Below are 18,347 nucleotides of genomic sequence, written 5' to 3'. Positions count from 1 at the left end.
TATTTAGAGGATCACAACCTTAAATATAAGAATAATTGAATCTCTTATATTGACTCCTGATAGGAGATTTGTTGGTGGTTCCTCTTAGGAATGCTGGTAGTCCTAGATGGATATTTCTACAGGCTGCCTTAAAAATAATTATAAAAAACCTCCTTTATAGAGCTCCTTATGGGAACTATTGGTTGAAGTTCCCTTTATATAGGAATACTGGCAGTCATATATCGGAGTTTTGGCAAACTGACTGAATAAGAAATCCAGATCTTGTAATCAAGACTGTTTCCAATTCAGGTGTTAGCCCGTGTAAAATATAGCTCAAAAGGTATATAGCTGATTTGACAATCACAACGCAATGTAAATTCCTCAATAAATCTCACAGAATGGATCCTGAAGGATTTTGACTGTGTGTGGAAGTGACACTTCCACACACAGCCATTGCCTCTTATTCACATTACACCACACCATATTGCTCTTTATTCACATTAGACCACACAGTAGTGCCCTTTCTATACGTTACACCACACAGTAAAGCACCATATACACATAATGCCACACATTAGTAATGCATATATACACATAATACCACACAGTAAAGCCCCTTACACATTATGCCAACCTTTATTAATGCCCTATTACACATAATGTCCCTTACACATATACCGCACATTATTAGTGCACTTATGCACATAATGACACACATAATGCCCCAAACATATTTGCCGCACATTATTAATGCATTTATACACATGATACACATAATGCCCCTTACACATATGCCGAACAGTACTGCACAATCACAACAGCACTCACATGACCGTTAACACTGTGACCTCTGCCCCTAATTGGATACAGATATGTATCCTGGCGTGAGTCAGCTGGCAGCTCTGCTAACGTCGAGCGTCTTCTTTTGATAAAAAAATGTATTTTATTTGCATTACTATGTGGCTAGGATGCACAAGAAGCTTCTGCTGATTAAAATGATATGCAGCATGCCTATATTCTGTGTGCGACTGTATCTGCATACAAAATGCTACGTTACAGTGATTTCAAGGAATACACTGTAACGTAGCATTTCGTATGCAGATATAGCCGCAGTCACACACAGATTATAGACATGTTGTATATTATTTTAATCAGCAGAAGCTGCTTGTGCCCCTAGGCATACAAAATGCCCTGGGCATTTGCCTAGTTTGCATATGCCTAGGACCGGCTCTGCGCACCAGTCAATCATTACGGATTTGAAAAATGACAGTTAGGAGCTGATTGGCTGGTGGCTATCACTTTGCACTTATTACTGCTGATCACTTCTTTGTCCCTTCTCCAGACTTAAGGGGGGTACTCACGGAGCGATATTCTAAGCAATCTGACTAGATTGCTTAGAATTTAAGCATTATCGCTCCGTGTGTACCCCCTACAGCGATAGCGATGCGCAGCCCCGCGCATCGCTATCGCTGGGTAAAATGAGCGCCCCCCCCCCGTCTCCCCCCGCACGCTCAGCACATATTGCGCTGTGCTGAGCGGCAGGAGAGATGTGTGCTGAGCGGTTCGCTCAGCACACATCTCTCCCACATCGGCCCGTCTATATGGGCCTTTTGTACATCTGCTTCTATGTTCAGTAGCAAGTGTCCCTGTTAAGGGGGTACATACAGGGAGATCCGTGCTTAATTTCTAAGCAATCTGACTAGATTGCTTAGAAGTTAAGCACGGATCTCTCTGTCTGTATGGCCATAGCGATAGCGTCGCACGGTCCTGCGTGTCGCTATCGCCGGTTCTAGATTGGCCTGCATGCCGTCACAATCTAGCAGGTCGCTCACTTCACTGCTGTGTGAAGTCAGATTGCTTAGATTTCAAGCAGCGATCACTCCGTGAGTACCACCCTTAACAGATTTAATCAATCTGTCTGAATGACATTGTCTGTTTTCCAGTGCTTGGGAGGAAATGGTTGATTGCCATTTGCTCTCATACTGTACATTACCAGATTTATGTTCCCTCCCGGAAGTTCAGTCACATACCTCCAACAGCAATAAAAAATCAAACCCATTTTGTTGGGTACGGGAGACCGGCGCTGAAAATGTTGGTGGTCAAAAGACCGACAGCGGCATCCTAGAGTCCAGAATCCCGACAGTCCCTGGTAAGTATACTCACCCTAACTCTCTGTCCATGCAGCCTAACCCTAACCCTCACTGCTCCCTACCCCCCCAGTAAGTGCCTAAACCTACCTACCTAACTACATCCCATTCATGCTATATTTTTTACAGACAGGACAGTGAGAAAATGAAATATATGACGTATGTAAAATACATACCTCCCAACAGGGGCGGATCCAGAAAAAAATTACAGGGGGGGCACCATAAGGGACGTGGCTTCGTTGGAATGGGCGTGGCTTCGTTTGAATGGGCGTGGTATTGCAGGAAAAGACTACCTTATACCCCAGTTTTGCAACCTGCACGCCCAGACGTTGGCCACCACAGGAAAGAAAAATAATCCTGATTCATGCCCCTTACATTATTTGTCATTTTTCCTCCTTATAGTAATGCCCAGTATACATTATTCCACATACTGCAATGGCCCTTAGACATTATTCCACACACAATAATGCACATGACACAATATGCACACACTGTAATGCCCCCGACACATTATGCCACACACCGTAATGCCTGTGACACATTATGACAGGAATCGCAATGCCCGTTATACATTATGCTACACACTGCAATGCCCCTGATACATTATAGCACATACAATGTCTGTGACACAGTATGACACACACTGCAATGTCCGTGATACATTATACCACACACTGCAATGCCCGATACATTATAGCACATACAATGCCTGTGACACATTATGCCACACACTGCAATGACCTTGAGACATTATACCACAATGCCCGTGATATAGTATACCATACACCGTAATGCCTGTGACACATACCGCAATGCCCGTTATACCCTATGCCACACACCGCAATGCCCGTTATATATTATGCCACACTGCAATGACCCTGAGACATTATACCACATACCACAATGCCCGTGATATAGTATACCACACACCGTAATGCCTGACACATTATGACACACACCGCAATGTCCGTGATACATTATGCCACACACTGCAATGACCCTGAGACATTATACCACATATCACAATGCCAGCGATATAGTATACCATACACCGTAATGCCTGTGACACATTATGACACACACCGCAATGTCCGTGATACATTATGCCACACACCGTAATGCCCATTACACATTAAGTCCTACAGTAAGGCTTCTAATTACTTTTCAAATACCTGCTCGTTGTCAGGGGTTTCATGCACTGGGTGTCATGCTCGTTGCCAGGGGTTTCATGCTCTTGGTTCCATGCACGGTGCCAGGGGTTTTCATGCTCAGGGTGTCATGCTCGTTGCCAGGGGTTTCATGCACTGGGTGTCATGCTCGTTGCCAGGGGTTTCATGCACGGGGTGTCATGCTCGTTGCCAGGGGTTTCATGCACTGGGTGTCATGCTCGTTGCTAGGAGGTAGTCCTTGTTGCTAGGGCTGTGCTCCCAGTGCCACATATGTCCCCAGTGCCAGATATTCCCCCACGGTGCCAGGTACTCACATGCCCCCAGTGCCAAATATAGCCCCCCCCCCCCCCATGTGCCAGGTACACATATACCCCCAGTGCCAGATATTCCCCGACAGTGCCACATATGCCCCCAGTGCCAGATATCGCCCCCCCCAGTGCTATATATGCCCCCAGTGCCACATATGCCCCAGTGCCAGATATTCCCCCCCCAGTGCCACATATGCCCCCAGTGCCAGACAATGCCCCAGTGCCAGATATCCCCCCAGTGCCAGATATCCCCCCAGTGCCAGATATCCCCCCCCCCAGTGCCACATATGCCCCCAGTGCCAGATACCCCCCCAGTGCCAGATATGCCCCCAGTGCCAGATATTCCCCCCAGTGCCAGATATGTCCCCAGTGCCAGATATTCTCCCCCCCCTCCCTGCCAAATATGCCCCCAGTGCCAGATATTCCCCCCCAGTGCGCGCGTCCCCCCCCCTTCCTCCGCCGCCGCCGCTGCTCCCCCCGCTCCCCTGCTGTTAGGAGGGACACGGAGGGCACAGTGCACGCCTCCCTGTGTCCCTCCTGTGTCTCCGGCGGCCGCGGGTCACTGTAATAAAGGAAGTGCTCACGAACGGCACTTCCTTTATGAGACCCGCGGCCGCCGGAGACCCAGGAGGGACACAGGAGAGGCGCGCACTGTGCCCTCCGTGTCCCTCCTAACAGCAGGGGACGAAACGAGACCGCAGACTGACATGCGGACGCGTCCGCATGTCAGTCTGCACTAAAAATGACAGGGGGGGCACGTGCCTTGGTGCCCCCCCCCTAAATCCGCCACTGCCTCCCAACTTTTCTCCTGTAGAAGGAGGGACTTTGGAGCGGCGTAGCCAGGCCCACTGTGAAAAGGGGGTGTGGCCTCATGGAAGGGGTGTGGCTTATCAGGAGTGCAGCGATCGTGAGCCATGCCCCCGGGTTTCGTCACTGCGGGGGCATGCCCAGCGCTCTGTGAGCTGCTGGCATGCCCCCTGTCCCTCTGACTACAGTGATTAGATGCTGTGCGCGTGCAGAGCAGCGGGAGACAGAGCCTCCCAACTGCCCCCCCACCGCGGGACACTGCGGCCCGCAGGTGGGACAGAGGGACAGTTGGGAGGTGTGAAAATATACCTGGAGGGCTCCAGTAGCGTTTCCAACCTCTGCAGTTTGTCCATTTCAGCTGTAGTTGGCATGGCAGTCTTGGTGTTGTGTGTGGGGAGGACATCCCCCAGTGGCTGTTCGTTTCTGCAGACAATTTTTACCATGTCCAGAGTCGAATTCCATCTGGTTGGAATGTCTTGTATTAGCGACTCCTTATTTTGTCCATGTTGATTTTGTTGTTGTTCTAATTCTGCAGCACTTGCTGGACTGTGTTTAAAGTGGCCTACAACTTTTCTGCATTTGGCCAGGACATTGTTAAACGGACTGTTCTGCAGAGATACTGTGACAGAATACTGGAGACTGTGCGCAATGTAGGGGACGTGTTCAAAAGGGTATCCGGACTCCAGGTCGACAACAAAAAGGTCGACACACCCTAGGTCGACGCCAATTGGTCGACACACCTTAAGTCGACATGGACAAAAGGTCGACAGGAACAAGGTCGACATGGAAAAAGGTCGACATGAGTTTTTCACAATTTTTTTTCTTTTTTGGAACCTTTTCATACTTAACGATCCACGTGGACTACGATTGGAACGGTTATCTGTGCCGAGCGAAGCGAAGGCACCATGCCCGAAGCATGGCGAGCGAACACGATGCACTAATTGGGGTTCCCGGTCACTCTACGAAGAAAACGACACCCAAAAAACATAAAAAATTCATGTCGACCTTTTTCCATGTCGACCTTGTTCCTGTCGACCTTTTGTCCATGCCGACCTAAGGTGTGTCGACCAATTGGTGTCGACCTAAGGTGTGTCGACCTTTTTGTCGTCGACCTGGAGTCTCAGACCCGTTCAAAAGGCAGGTGTCTTGCAGCAGAAATCATTTTTCTTGCACTATCTGTGCTAAGTGTGCCGACTTTGGGGGTTATTCAGACCCGATCGTAGCAGCAAATTTGTTAGCAGTTGGGCAAAACCATGTACACTGCAGGGGGAGGGGGTGGTGGGGGGTGCAGATATAACATGTGCAGAGAGAGTTAGATTTGGGTAGGGTGTTTTAAAACTGAAATCTAAATTGCACTGTAAAAATAAAGTATCCAGTATTTACCCTGCACAGATACAATATAACCCCCCCTGTAACAATGTAACAATGTAACAATGTAACTCTCTCTGCACATGTTATATCTGCCCCACCTGCACTGCACATGGTTTTGCCCAACTGCTATCAAATTTGCTGCTACGATCAGGTCTGAATAACCCCCTTTATCTGAAATGTTCCACTCTTGTGTAACATGAATAAAATGTTCTGCGCACGTTTCAGCAAAATGTCTCTCTTCTGTTTTCATTACAGTCAGAGCATGTGAATGCAGCTCCCACTGTTCATCAATATAATGCACTGTAACTCTGAGGTAATTATGGTTACCCAGCGATGTCCAGTAGTCTCCAGTGAGAGCAACGTGTGGTGCATGTTGTAACGCCGTCACTTTTGTAGTCCTCTCCTTTTCATACAAGTCATGTATTCTTCTTGTGATGGTGTGTCTTGAGGGAGGCTCATACGTGCTGTCATTCGTTGCGATCCTAAGAATGTTCCTCAGACCAACATCTTCCACAACACCAATCGGCCTGCAGTTTGTAGCTATTCACTTCGCTATGTTATTTGTTAGCTTTTCTTGCTTTTGTTTATCTATACTTCTCCCATACGCTGTATCCAATGTAGTCTGCCAAAGCCAGGCCCGGCGACGGGGGGGGGTCAAAGGGGACACCTGTCCCGTGCCCCGATGTTCTGAGGGGCCCCAAGGTCCAGCGGCAGCAGCGGCATGGCATGGATTTAAACAATGACATAGATCGCTGCATTGCGCCGGCAGCGGCCCTGCCCGCTGTGTAGCTAAAACTTCCTAGTGGCAAACCCCCCATTGCCCATACTCATGTCAGCTGTCCAGCACTCCAGCGGCCAGTCCCCGTATGCACTGACGTCACGACACTGCGTCCTCCTCCCCTCCTCTCCTACCCGCCTGCCCTGTCTGCTGTGAGGAGCAGCCAAGCAAGAGCGGAACTGCGACTAGGAAGACTGCCAGCCCAACACGCAGACACACTCAGAAAGGCTGGCTGGCTGGCTGTCAGTTTGTTGTGGGGACTCGGAGCCTGGTCTGGATAGCGACGTGGTAGCTGTGTGTTGATGGTAAGTGTGCACGCTCGGTTCTCCAGGAGTTTGGGGATTTGTGTTTGGTTGCATGTCAGATCAGTGAAGAATGTCTGTGGTGGCTGGTACAGCTCAGCACAGATAGTGCAAGACTGCCTGGCCATTACAGTGAGTGTCAAATATTTTTCAATAGATTTATTGGCACAGACAGGGAGGAATGTGTGGGTGTGAGGTGAAGGGGGGGTTGGGTGAGGGGGGCCCAGCAGTAATATCAGTTTACCGGGCCCCAAGATTTCTGTTGCCAGCCCTGGCCGAAGTCTCCCTCCACTGTTTGTTTGGGTGGGTGATTTGCTGGCATCATCCGTGTGTATTGCATTTAAGTGATACTTCAGACTTGAAGTACTCCGGTGATAAGAAAATTCAACTTTGCAGTGTTTACAAATAACTTTGGTTTTATCAACTCTGACGTCTGGTAGAGATTTAAAATAAAAATGTCCATGTAAGATTTCGGTTCTTTTCTCCATTTTATCATTTCTATGAGAGAGAGAGAAAAAAATTTTTGACAGCAGATTAGGCACCCCAGCAATAAAAGGGAGGATAATAGCTCAGCAGGGAGTCCTTAATAAATGAGGAGGGTTTACGTAGAAGGCCCAAAGCTTTCAATCCCATCCACTAACTCTCCTGTTAATATACAGATGAAACGCAGATAATTAGAATATTGTGCAAAAGTTTATTTATTTCAGTAATTCAACTGAAAAGGTGAAACTAATATATTATATAGACTCATTACATGCAAAGTGAGACATATCAAGCCCTTATTTGTGAGAATTTTTAATTTAGATGATTGTGGCTTACAGCTTAAGAAACCCCCAAATCCAAAATCTCAGAAAATTAGAATATTACATAACATCAATACAAAAAAAGGATTTTAAATACAGAATTGTCGGCCCTCTGAAAAGTATAATCATGCATATGCACTCAGTACTTGGTTTGGGCCCCTTTTGCATGAATTACTGCTTCACTGCGGGGGATGCGGTCAAGATGCCACCGGCCGGAATCCCGACCGCCACAATCCCGACATATTCTCCCTCTGTGGGTGTCCACGACACCCATAGAGGGAGAATATAATAGTGTGCCGAGCGTGGCGAATGAAGCGAGGCCGAAAGGGGCTGCGTTCCGCTCGCCACCCCTGTCGGGATTGTGTGGTCGGGATTCCGGCGTTGGTATTTCGACCGCCGGGATTCCGGCCGGCGGCATTTAGTACTGATCCCCACTGCGGCGTGGCATGGATTCTATCAGCCTGTGGCACTGCTGAGGTGTCATGGAAGACCCGGATGCTTCAATAGCGGCCTTCAGCTCTTCTGCATTGTTCCGTCTCATGTCTCTCATCTTATATGTAAGCAATATCAGATCCAATGTACATAAAACCTTTGGCATCCCAGATTAGGCAACCCAGCAATAAAAGGGAGGATAATAGCTCAGCAGGGAGTCCGCAATGAACAAATTAGTGTTTATGTAGAAGGCCTTTCAATCCCATCACTACCTCTCCTGTTAATATAAGCAATATCAGCCCCAATGTACATAAGTCTGCCAAACCACTGTCACTGAATTCTATTTCCTTTCCTGCTAGAACCCCAAGTGCATGTACCCAGATGTGTGGGAGATCTGGTGTCCCCAGGCCGAGTGTCCGAGAGGGAGTCTGCCCAGTCTCCCTGAATCACAGCACAGTCTGGTGGCTGGCAGCTTCCAGGTCAAGCGGCTTCCACTGCAAGTGGGTCTGGCGGCTTGTGGATCCAGTGGCTTCCACCGCAATCAGGTATTATTATTATTATTTATTATTATCCTTTATTTATATGGCGCCACAAGGGTTCCGCAGCACCCAATTACAGAGTACATAAACAAATAATCAAACAAGAAAACAGCAACTTACAGTTGACGACAATATAGGACAAGTACAGGGTAAATAAACATAGCTACATCAGCAGATGACACTGGAATAAGTATCAGGTGGCAGAAGACTGCTGGATTTGGTGCAGTTGAAGATTATTAAAGTAAGAAAAGGGTAAGCACATGAGGGAAGAGGGCCCTGCTCGTGAGAGCTTACATTCTAACGGTATGGCAGCTGGCGGCTTCAGGGTCCAGCAGCTTCCACCGCAATCAGGTATGGCGGCTTCCCGGTCCAGCGGCTTCCACCGCAAGCGAGTCTGGCGGCTTGTGGATCCAGCGGCTTCCACCGCAAGTGGGTATGGCAGCTGGTGGCTTCCTCTTCTGGCAGCTTCCAACGGCTTCTGCATCAAGGGGGTCTGGTGACTTGCTGCTTCTGGGTCTGGCAGCTTCCGGCGACAAACAGAGCAGCAACAGCTCTGTACATGGCTCTGCAGCACACATGTAGCCCACCAGCAGCGTTAACGCGATAAAAATAATAAGGCCATTATTAAGTTACGGCGTTAATGCGATATCGCATTAACTTGCCCAGCACTAATATATACATATATATATCTCCTATATAATAGCCCAGATCTGTGACTTTGTGCCTCATTTGCTAACGCTGGGCGGAGTCACAACACTAGGCGGAGTTAGTCAAATGAGTCACAGATCTGGGCAAATCTATAGGAGACTAGGAGCAGAAGCAGATGGTATGGGCATGGCACAGGCAGGGGTGCATACCTCCCAGCTTTCTTCAGGCAGACAGGGGTGCATACCTCCCAGCTTTCTTCAGGCAGAAGGAGGGACACACGTGCAGCGAAAAGGGGGCGTGACCAACGAAAAGGGGGCGTGGCCTCTCGGTTTCGTCAGTGAGGGGTCATGCCCAGCGCTCTGTGAGCTGCTGGCATGCCCCCAAGGGCGGATTATGAGTCCGGGGGGCCCAGGGCACTTGAGACAGGGGGGCCCTATCTCATTGCTGTGCCTGCTGTGGGGTTGGGGGCGTGGCTTAATCGCGGGACGCGGGACCACGCCCCTTATGCAAATTCCGGGAATTGGTTTTTTTTTATGGGATTTTGGCCCCTCAGCTAGGGGTAGATCCAGAGGGGGTGGTCGCTCCCCCCTACACACCCGCACAGGCAGAAGAAAGCAGGGAGGCTGCTGCCTCCCTGCAACACCACAGACCTGCCAACACGCAGCAGCCTGTGCTGACTGTAGCACAATGCTGCTGCTGTTGCTGGCAGGACGGGGGAGCTTCTGAGCTGGGACAGAGCTACTCCGGGGGGGGGTCCCTAAAACTGTGGGGCCCGCGGTACGTACCCCCTGGGCCCCCCCTTAATCCGGTTCTGCTGCTGGACCCCCCCTTAATCTGTACCCCCCTGATGCCCCCTCTCCCTCTATCTCCACTAAATAGACGCTGTGCGCATGTGCACAGCGTCTATTCACCGCTGCTCTGCTTAGCAGAGCAGCGAGTACAGTAGCTTCCCAACTGCCCCCACCCACCACAGGACACTGCGGCCCGCGGGTGGGACAGCGGGACAGACCCCAAAAAATGGGACTGTCCCGCGAAAATCGGGACAGTTGGGAGGTATGGGGGTGTGTGAGCGGGTATGCCGTACAGACAGATGGGCACCGGCTCACTGTGTGCTTGACCCCCTACATCAGCATACTCAGCAGGGGCTCTCTGGTGCGGAGGAGCGTCACTTTCTGGCACACTCCACGCTTCTTAGCTGCAGTGTTGTGGGGCACCTGCCGCTGTGCAGGTTCCGTACTGCCTCTGTTATCTCCAGCTCTGGCAACCCCACCGCTAGCTGCAGCGCTGCCGCCCATAGTGAGGTGTGCCCAGCTCCTTCACACACTTTAGCTGGCGGCCAGTGCTGCAGAAGTCCACGCTGCTTGCAGGCTCCGACCCCCTCCTCCCTCCAGCCGCAGCGTCTCCTGGGGGCTAACCAGTCACTCCCAGTCTCCCCTTACCACAGTGCCCGGCAGCCGCGAGGTCTGCGCCGCGTGCATGCTATGACCCCCTCCTCCCTCCAGCCGCAGCGTCTCCTGGGGGCTAACCAGTCACTCCCAGTCTCCCCTTACCACAGTGCACGGCAGCCGCGCGAGGTCCGCGGTGTGTGACTGAGGAGTGGGGGGGGGGGGGGGGATGCGGATGGGCAGAGGAAGCAGGACTCCAGCCTGAGAGAGTCAGCCATGCCAAGTCTCCAGCAGCAGCAGATCCCAACAAGTTGGAGTGGAACGGCAGCAGCCAGCAGCAGTGACTCCGGTAAGACACATCTGTCTGTCACCACTGTTTTGTCCCTAATACCAATCTCTCCCGTGCCCTGTGTTCTGTCATGTCCCTGTCACCCCTGGCCTTGCCCTGTCACCCTTATCCTGGCCCTGTTACCCTTATCCTGGCCCTGTCACCCCTGTGCTTGCCCTGTCAACCCTATCCTGGCCCTGTCACCCCTGTCCTGGTCCTGCCGCCCCTACCCTGGCCCCGTCACCCCTATCCTGTCCCTGTCATTTCTGTCCTGGCCCCCGTCACCCCTGTCCTGGCCCCCGTCACCCCTGTCCTGGCCCCGTCATCCCTGTTCTGACCCCGTCACCGCATACCCTCCAACTACCTTTTTGGCAGTTACAGTACCCGCAGCGCCTCCAGACCCCTCCCCAATGCACCATGCCTCTGCACCTTCCCCTCCACCCCATGCGGCACTCCACCCCTCCCCCACACGCTGGGCCTCCACACCCCCTACACCACCCGCAGCTCCCACTCCCTCGCCCCTCCACCACCCACAGCACCTCCAGACCCCATCCACCATCCACCCCCCATATATGTCTCCCCCCACACCTGCCCCCCTCCACCCGCAGCATCTGCAGACACCCTCCTTCATCCGCGGTCCCCCCACCCACGGCACCCCCGCACCTGCCCCTCCACCACCTGCAGCGGCTCCAGACCCCCTTCCCCATCCGCCGCACCACCCGCACCTGCCCCTCCCCCACCTGCGGCGCCTCCGGAACCCCTACCCCACCCTCGGCACCCCTGCCCCTTCCCATCCCACAGCACCTCCGGAACCCTTCACCCATCCGCAACAGCAACATCCCCACACCTGTCCCTCCCCCACCCGTGGCACCCCTGCCCCTCCCCCACCTGCAGTGCCTCCGGACCCCTCCCCCATCTGCAGCCCCCACTCCTCTGCCCCTCCCCCACCACCTACCGACCCTTCCCCATCCGCCCCCCCCCCCGCGCATCCGCCCCCCCCCTCCGCCCGCAGCATCTACAGACACCCTCCCCCATCCGCAGTCCCCCCCGCACACGCTCCATTCTGTACATCGTGCCCTGCAGGTGCTGTTCACGCCGTTGCAAGGGGCTGCGCCTCCTTCACCATCGCACGCCCTTTCATTGTGCAATATTTAACCACTAACAAAGGAATGCAGGTAATACTCCATATAATACAAATATTGAACTCCAGAAAGGCATGCAAGGGTTAAGAGGGCGTAGCCCCTTGCGACGGTGTGAAGAGCGCCTAGTATATATGAAGCACCTAGTATATATATATATATATATATATATATATATATATATATATATATATATATATATATATAAGTAACGGAGTTTAGGCAGCACTCAAAGGACTTTCTAGGTGCTGAAAGAAAACCGGCACTACAGCCTACTTGTCATCAACGTTTCAGTTTTATTTCAAAAACTTTCGTCAGGATACAGAACAATACAAACCACATACCTTATATAGAAAATACACCCACAGTGTTAGGCTCATGGTCCCGGGGCCGTGGCTGCAGTGGATGACGTCACACAACGTGCGACGGGTGCCGCGTTTGCACCGGATCCCGGCAGCCGTTGCCTAGAAACCAATGAATAAACTAATTAACCCATATAACCCGTAAATGATGTACAGTGAGAATTATTCCATGACTGAGTTAATTACTGATCATCGTGAGATCACTACAGACTGCTTGACCATACAAGGACATATTAATTAGCAATAGTAGAACTGCTATACAGCAGAAATTGAGAACATAACCCATAAACCCAATTAGGAAAAAACAACAAATGGATAAAGAAGCACAATGCTAATTACTTTAAGTGAAACACCAATGTAGCAATATGCATCAAACCATATTATTACAAATAAAGCATACAGAATAGATCGCATTAAGGCACCACTTGAAAAAATGAAACAAGACCTTAAGGCGTGTTAGGGTGCAGGCAGCGCCACGAGAATACACCGGTCCACATACCTAATTTCAAGCTTCATTCTGCTCCAAATCGGAGTAGCATACCACAGCTTAATTAAACACTTAAAGCATTATAAAAAACAATTCCATGAAATATATTCGTTAAGTCCGGCTGGAGCCACAGTATTCAGTTTGTGGATCCAGCGTGTTTCCAGACGTAAAAGTTGCTTATTTCTATCTCCCCCTCTGATATTAGCCGGAACATGATCAATGATCTTGTACTTAAGTGTAGAGAGATTGTGCTGGAAGATTTTAAAATGTCTTGCCACAGGTTGGTCCTGATTGCCACCATCCAATGCTTGTCTGATGGCCATCCTATGTGTGGCCATTCTTTCTTTGAACATGCAGCTGGTTTTGCCCACATAGAATAAACCACAAGGGCATCTGATGTAGTAGACAACGAATCTACTGCTGCAGGTTACAATATGTTTAATGGGAATACGGACACCAGTGTGTGGGTGACAAAAGTCTTTTCCAGATTCCATATAGCTGCAGGTTATGCAGCCAGTGCATTTGTAGCAACCTGGCTTGCGTGTTAAGAAATGGGGCTGTCCAGTAGGGATAATGCCAGTAATATCATTTCTGACTAGCAAGATGATTCTAGGTATGGCTAGTGCTTTCTTTTTGGCTTGCTGTAAGTCTTCATATTTATACCCACGTTGTAAGAATTGTATGATCATAGTATCGATATCAATCACAGTTTTTTCACGGGAAAGCACTAGCCATACCTAGAAACAAGCTTCTCATACCCACAGAACCAAAGCATACACTACACAATAAACAGGTGTTTGTGCAAGAGTATCATCCGTCCAGTAATATTATCACGCACAAAGCTAAAAAACTTTGGCCGATTGTAGCCTTAGATCCAGACCTAAATTTTGCCAAAAAATCTCGTATCCTTCCCAGCTTTACCAGGAACAAGAACTTGAAGGACTTGCTAGTCAGAAATGATATTACTGGCATTATCCCTACTGGACAGCCCCATTTCTTAACACGCAAGCCAGGTTGCTACAAATGCACTGGCTGCATAACCTGCAGCTATATGGAATCTGGAAAAGACTTTTGTCACCCACACACTGGTGTCCGTATTCCCATTAAACATATTGTAACCTGCAGCAGTAGATTCGTTGTCTACTACATCAGATGCCCTTGTGGTTTATTCTATGTGGGCAAAACCAGCTGCATGTTCAAAGAAAGAATGGCCACACATAGGATGGCCATCAGACAAGCATTGGATGGTGGCAATCAGGACCAACCTGTGGCAAGACATTTTAAAATCTTCCAGCACAATCTCTCTACACTTAAGTACAAGATCATTGATCATGTTCCGGCTAATATCAGAGGGGGAGATAGAAATAAGCAACTTTTACGTCTGGAAACACGCTGGATCCACAAACTGAATACTGTGGCTCCAGCCGGACTTAACGAATATATTTCATGGAATTGTTTTTTATAATGCTTTAAGTGTTTAATTAAGCTGTGGTATGCTACTCCGATTTGGAGCAGAATGAAGCTTGTAATTAGGTATGTGGACCGGTGTATTCTTGTGGCGCTGCCTGCACCCTAACACGCCTTAAGGTCTTGTTTCATTTCTCTAACGTCCTAGTGGATGCTGGGAACTCCGTAAGGACCATGGGGAATAGCGGCTCCGCAGGAGACAGGGCACATCTAAAGAAAGCTTTAGGATCACCTGGTGTGCACTGGCTCCTCCCCCTATGACCCTCCTCCAAGCCTCAGTTAGATTTTCTGTGCCCGACGAGAAGGGTGCACACTAGGGGCTCTCCTGAGCTCTTTGTGAAAGTTTTAGTTTAGGTTTATTATTTTCAGTGAGACCTGCTGGCAACAGGCTCACTGCATCGAGGGACTAAGGGGAGAAGAAGCGAACTCACCTGCGTGCAGAGTGGATTGGGCTTCTTAGGCTACTGGACATTAGCTCCAGAGGGACGATCACAGGTTCAGCCTGGATGGGTCACCGGAGCCGCGCCGCCGGCCCCCTTACAGAGCCAGAAGAGCGAAGAGGTCCGGAAAAATCGGCGGCAGAAGACTTTCCTGTCTTCAGATAAAGGTAGGCGCACAGCACCGCAGCTGTGCGCCATTGCTCTCAGCACACTTCACACTCCGGTCACTGAGGGTGCAGGGTGCTGGGGGGGCAGCGCCCTGAGACGCAATAAATCGATAGAAAACCTTTTATGGCTAAAATAAATGCATCACATATAACTCCTGGGCTATATGGATGCATTTAACCCCTGCCAAAACATACAAGAAAACGGATGATAAGGACGCCGAGAAAGGGGCGGAGCCTATCTCCTCAGCACACTGGCGCCATTTTCCCTCACAGCTCAGTTGGAGGGAAGCTCCCTGGCTCTCCCCTGCAGTCACTACACTACAGAAAGGGGTTAAAAAAGAGAGGGGGGCACAAATTAGGCGCAGTATAAACAATACAGCAGCTATAAAGGGAAAAACACTTATATAAGGTTATCCCTGTATATATATAGCGCTCTGGTGTGTGCTGGCAAACTCTCCCTCTGTCTCCCCAAAGGGCTAGTGGGGTCCTGTCCTCTATCAGAGCATTCCCTGTGTGTGTGCTGTGTGTCGGTACGTTTGTGTCGACATGTATGAGGAGAAAAATGATGAGGAGACGGAGTAGAGTGTCTGTAATAGTGTTGTCACCCCCTGGGGGGTCGACACCTGAGTGGATGTACTGTTGAAATTGCGTGACAGTGTCAGCTTTGTATAAAAGACAGTGGTTGACATGAGACAGCCGGCTACTCAGCTTGTGCATGTCCAGACGTCTCATACAGGGGCTCTAAAGCGCCCGTTACCTCAGATGCCGACACGGATACTGACTCCTGTGTCGACGGTGAAGAGACAACCGTGATTTCCAATAGGGCCACACATTGCATGATTGAGGCAATGGAAAAAGTTTACACTCTTCTGATAATATAAATACCACCAAAAAAAAAGGGGTATTATGTTTGGTGAGGAAAAACTTCCTGTAGTTTTCCTGAATCTGAGAAATAAAATGAGGTGTGTGATGATGCGTGGGTTTCCCCCCGATAACAATTGATAATTTCTAAAAAGTTATTGGCAGTATACCTTTTCCCGCCAGAGGTTAGGGTGCGTTGGGAAACACCCCCTAGGGGGGATAAGGCGCTCACACGCTTGTAAGAACAAGGGCTCTACCCTCTCTGGAGATGGCCGCCCTTAGGGATCCTGCTGATAGAAAGCAGGAGGGTATCCTAAAATGTATTTACACACATACTGGTGTTATACTGCGACCAGCAATCGCCTCAGCCTGGATGTGCAGTGCTGGGTTGGCGTGGTCGGATTCCCTGACTGGAAATTTGATATCCTAGATAAGGACAGTATATTATTGCCTATAGAGCAATTAAAAGATGCATTTCTATATATGCATGATGCACAGCGGAATATTTGCCGACTGGCATCAAGTATAAGTGCGTTGTCCAATTATACCAGTAAAGTGGTCAGGTGATGCGGATTCCAAACGGCATTTGGAAGTATTGCCTTAACAAAAAAGGGGATGTACCCCAGGTCGCCTCTCAAAATAAGACGCCGTATTATCAGGCGCAGTCCTGGTTGGCAAGCGGACAAAAGGGTTCCTCTTTTCTGCTCGTGACAGAGGGAGAGGAAAATGGCTGCAGAGATCAGCCAGTTCCAAGGAACAGAAACTCTTTTCCGCCTCTGCCAAGCCCTCAGTATGACGCTAGGGCTTTACAAGTTCAGGCACGGTGGGGTCCCGTTCTCAATGAATTTCAGTGCGCAGTGGGCTCACTCGCAAGTAGACCCCTGGATCCTTCAGGTAATATTTCAGGGGTACAAATTGGAATTCGAGACGTATCCCCCTCGCCGTTTCCAAAGGTCTGTTTTACCGACGTCTCCCGCTGACAGGGAGGCAGTTTTGGAAACCATTCACAAGCTGTATTCCCAGCAGGTGATAATCAAGATACCCCTCCTGCAACAGGGAACGGGGTATTATTCCACACTATTGTGGTACCGAAGCCAGACGGCTCGGTGAGACCGATTTTAAAATCTAAAATCTAAAATCTTTGAACACTTGCATACAGAGGTTCAAATTCAAAATTGAGTCACTCAGAGCAGTGATTGCAAACCTGGAAGAAGGGGACTACATGATGTCTCGGGACATCAAGGATGCTTACCTTCATGTCAAAATTTACCCTTCTCACCAAGGGTATTTCAGGTTATGGTACAGAACTGTCACTATCAGTTCGGACGCTGCAGTAGGGATGGTCCACGGCACCCCGGGTCTTTACCAAGGTAATGGCCGAAATGATATCCCTTCGAAGGAAGGAAATTTTAGTTATCCCTTACTTGGACGATTCCCTGATAAGGGTAAGATCCAGGGAACACTTGGAAGTCGGTGTAGCACTATCTCAGGTAGTGTTGCGGCAGCACGATTGGATTCTCAATATTCCAAAATCGCAGCTGGTTCCGACGACTTGTCTTCTGTTCCTAGGGATGATCCTTGACACAGTCCAGAAAGAAGGTGTTTCTCCCGGAGGAGAAAGCCAGGGAGTTATCCGAGCTAGTCAGGAACCTCCTAAAACCGAACCAAGTCTCAGTGCATCAATGCACAAGGGTTCTGGGTAAAAATGGTGGCTTCCTACGAAGCAATCCCATTCGGCAGATTCCACGCAAGACTTTCCAGTGGAACCTACTGGACAAATGGTCCGGGTCGCATCTTCAGATGCTTCAGCGGATAACGCTGTCACCGGGGACAAGGGTATCCCTCCTGTGGTGGTTGCAGAGTGCTCATCTTCTAGAGGGCCGCAGATTCGGCATTCGGGACTGGGTCCTGGTGGCCACGGATGCCAGCCTGCGAGGCTGGGGAGCAGTCACACAGGGAAGGAATTTCCAGGGCTTATGGTCAAGCCTGGAGACATCTCTTCATATAAACATTCTGGAACTAAGGGCCATTTACAATGCCCTAAGTCAAGCGAAACCCCTGCTTCAGGGTCAGGCGGTATTGATCCAATCGGACAACATCACGTCAGTCGCCCACGTAAACAGACAGGGCGGCACGGGAAGCAGGGGGGCAATGGCAGAAGCTGCAAGGATTCTTCGCTGGGCGGAAGATCATGTGATAGCACTGTCAGCAGTGTTCATTCCGGGAGTGGACAACTGGGAAGCAGACTTCCTCAGCAGACACGATCTACACCCGGGAGAGTGGGGACTTCATCCAGAAGTCTTCCACATGATTGTGAACCGTTGGGAAAAACCAAAGGTGGATATGATGGCGTCCCGCCTCAACAAAAAACTGGACAGGTATTGCGCCAGGTCAAGAGACCCTCAGGCAATAGCTGTGGACGCTCTGG

The 18,347-nt window shown here is 50.0% G+C and overlaps 1 long non-coding RNA gene across 2 annotated transcripts in view; it reads right to left on the bottom strand.

The window, feature by feature from the left end:
* Positions 1 to 7,259: 7,259 nt before the first annotated feature.
* The window catches only part of LOC135050495 (uncharacterized), a 39,233-nt gene continuing 28,145 nt past the window's right edge, over positions 7,260 to 18,347 (bottom strand). The window contains exons 7-8 of one of the 2 annotated variants that reach the window (XR_010241628.1): positions 12,480 to 12,599; positions 7,260 to 7,359 (exon numbers count right to left, since the gene is read on the bottom strand). This is a non-coding gene — a long non-coding RNA (uncharacterized LOC135050495). The remainder of the gene's footprint in view (positions 7,360 to 12,479; positions 12,600 to 18,347) is intronic. The other variant, XR_010241630.1, reaches the window with a different exon arrangement.

This window comes from Pseudophryne corroboree, chromosome 2, assembly GCF_028390025.1.
Source record: "Pseudophryne corroboree isolate aPseCor3 chromosome 2, aPseCor3.hap2, whole genome shotgun sequence".
NCBI lineage: Eukaryota > Metazoa > Chordata > Amphibia > Anura > Myobatrachidae > Pseudophryne > Pseudophryne corroboree.
Note: the sequence above shows the minus strand (reverse complement) of the source record. Positions and strands in the feature narration are given on the sequence as shown.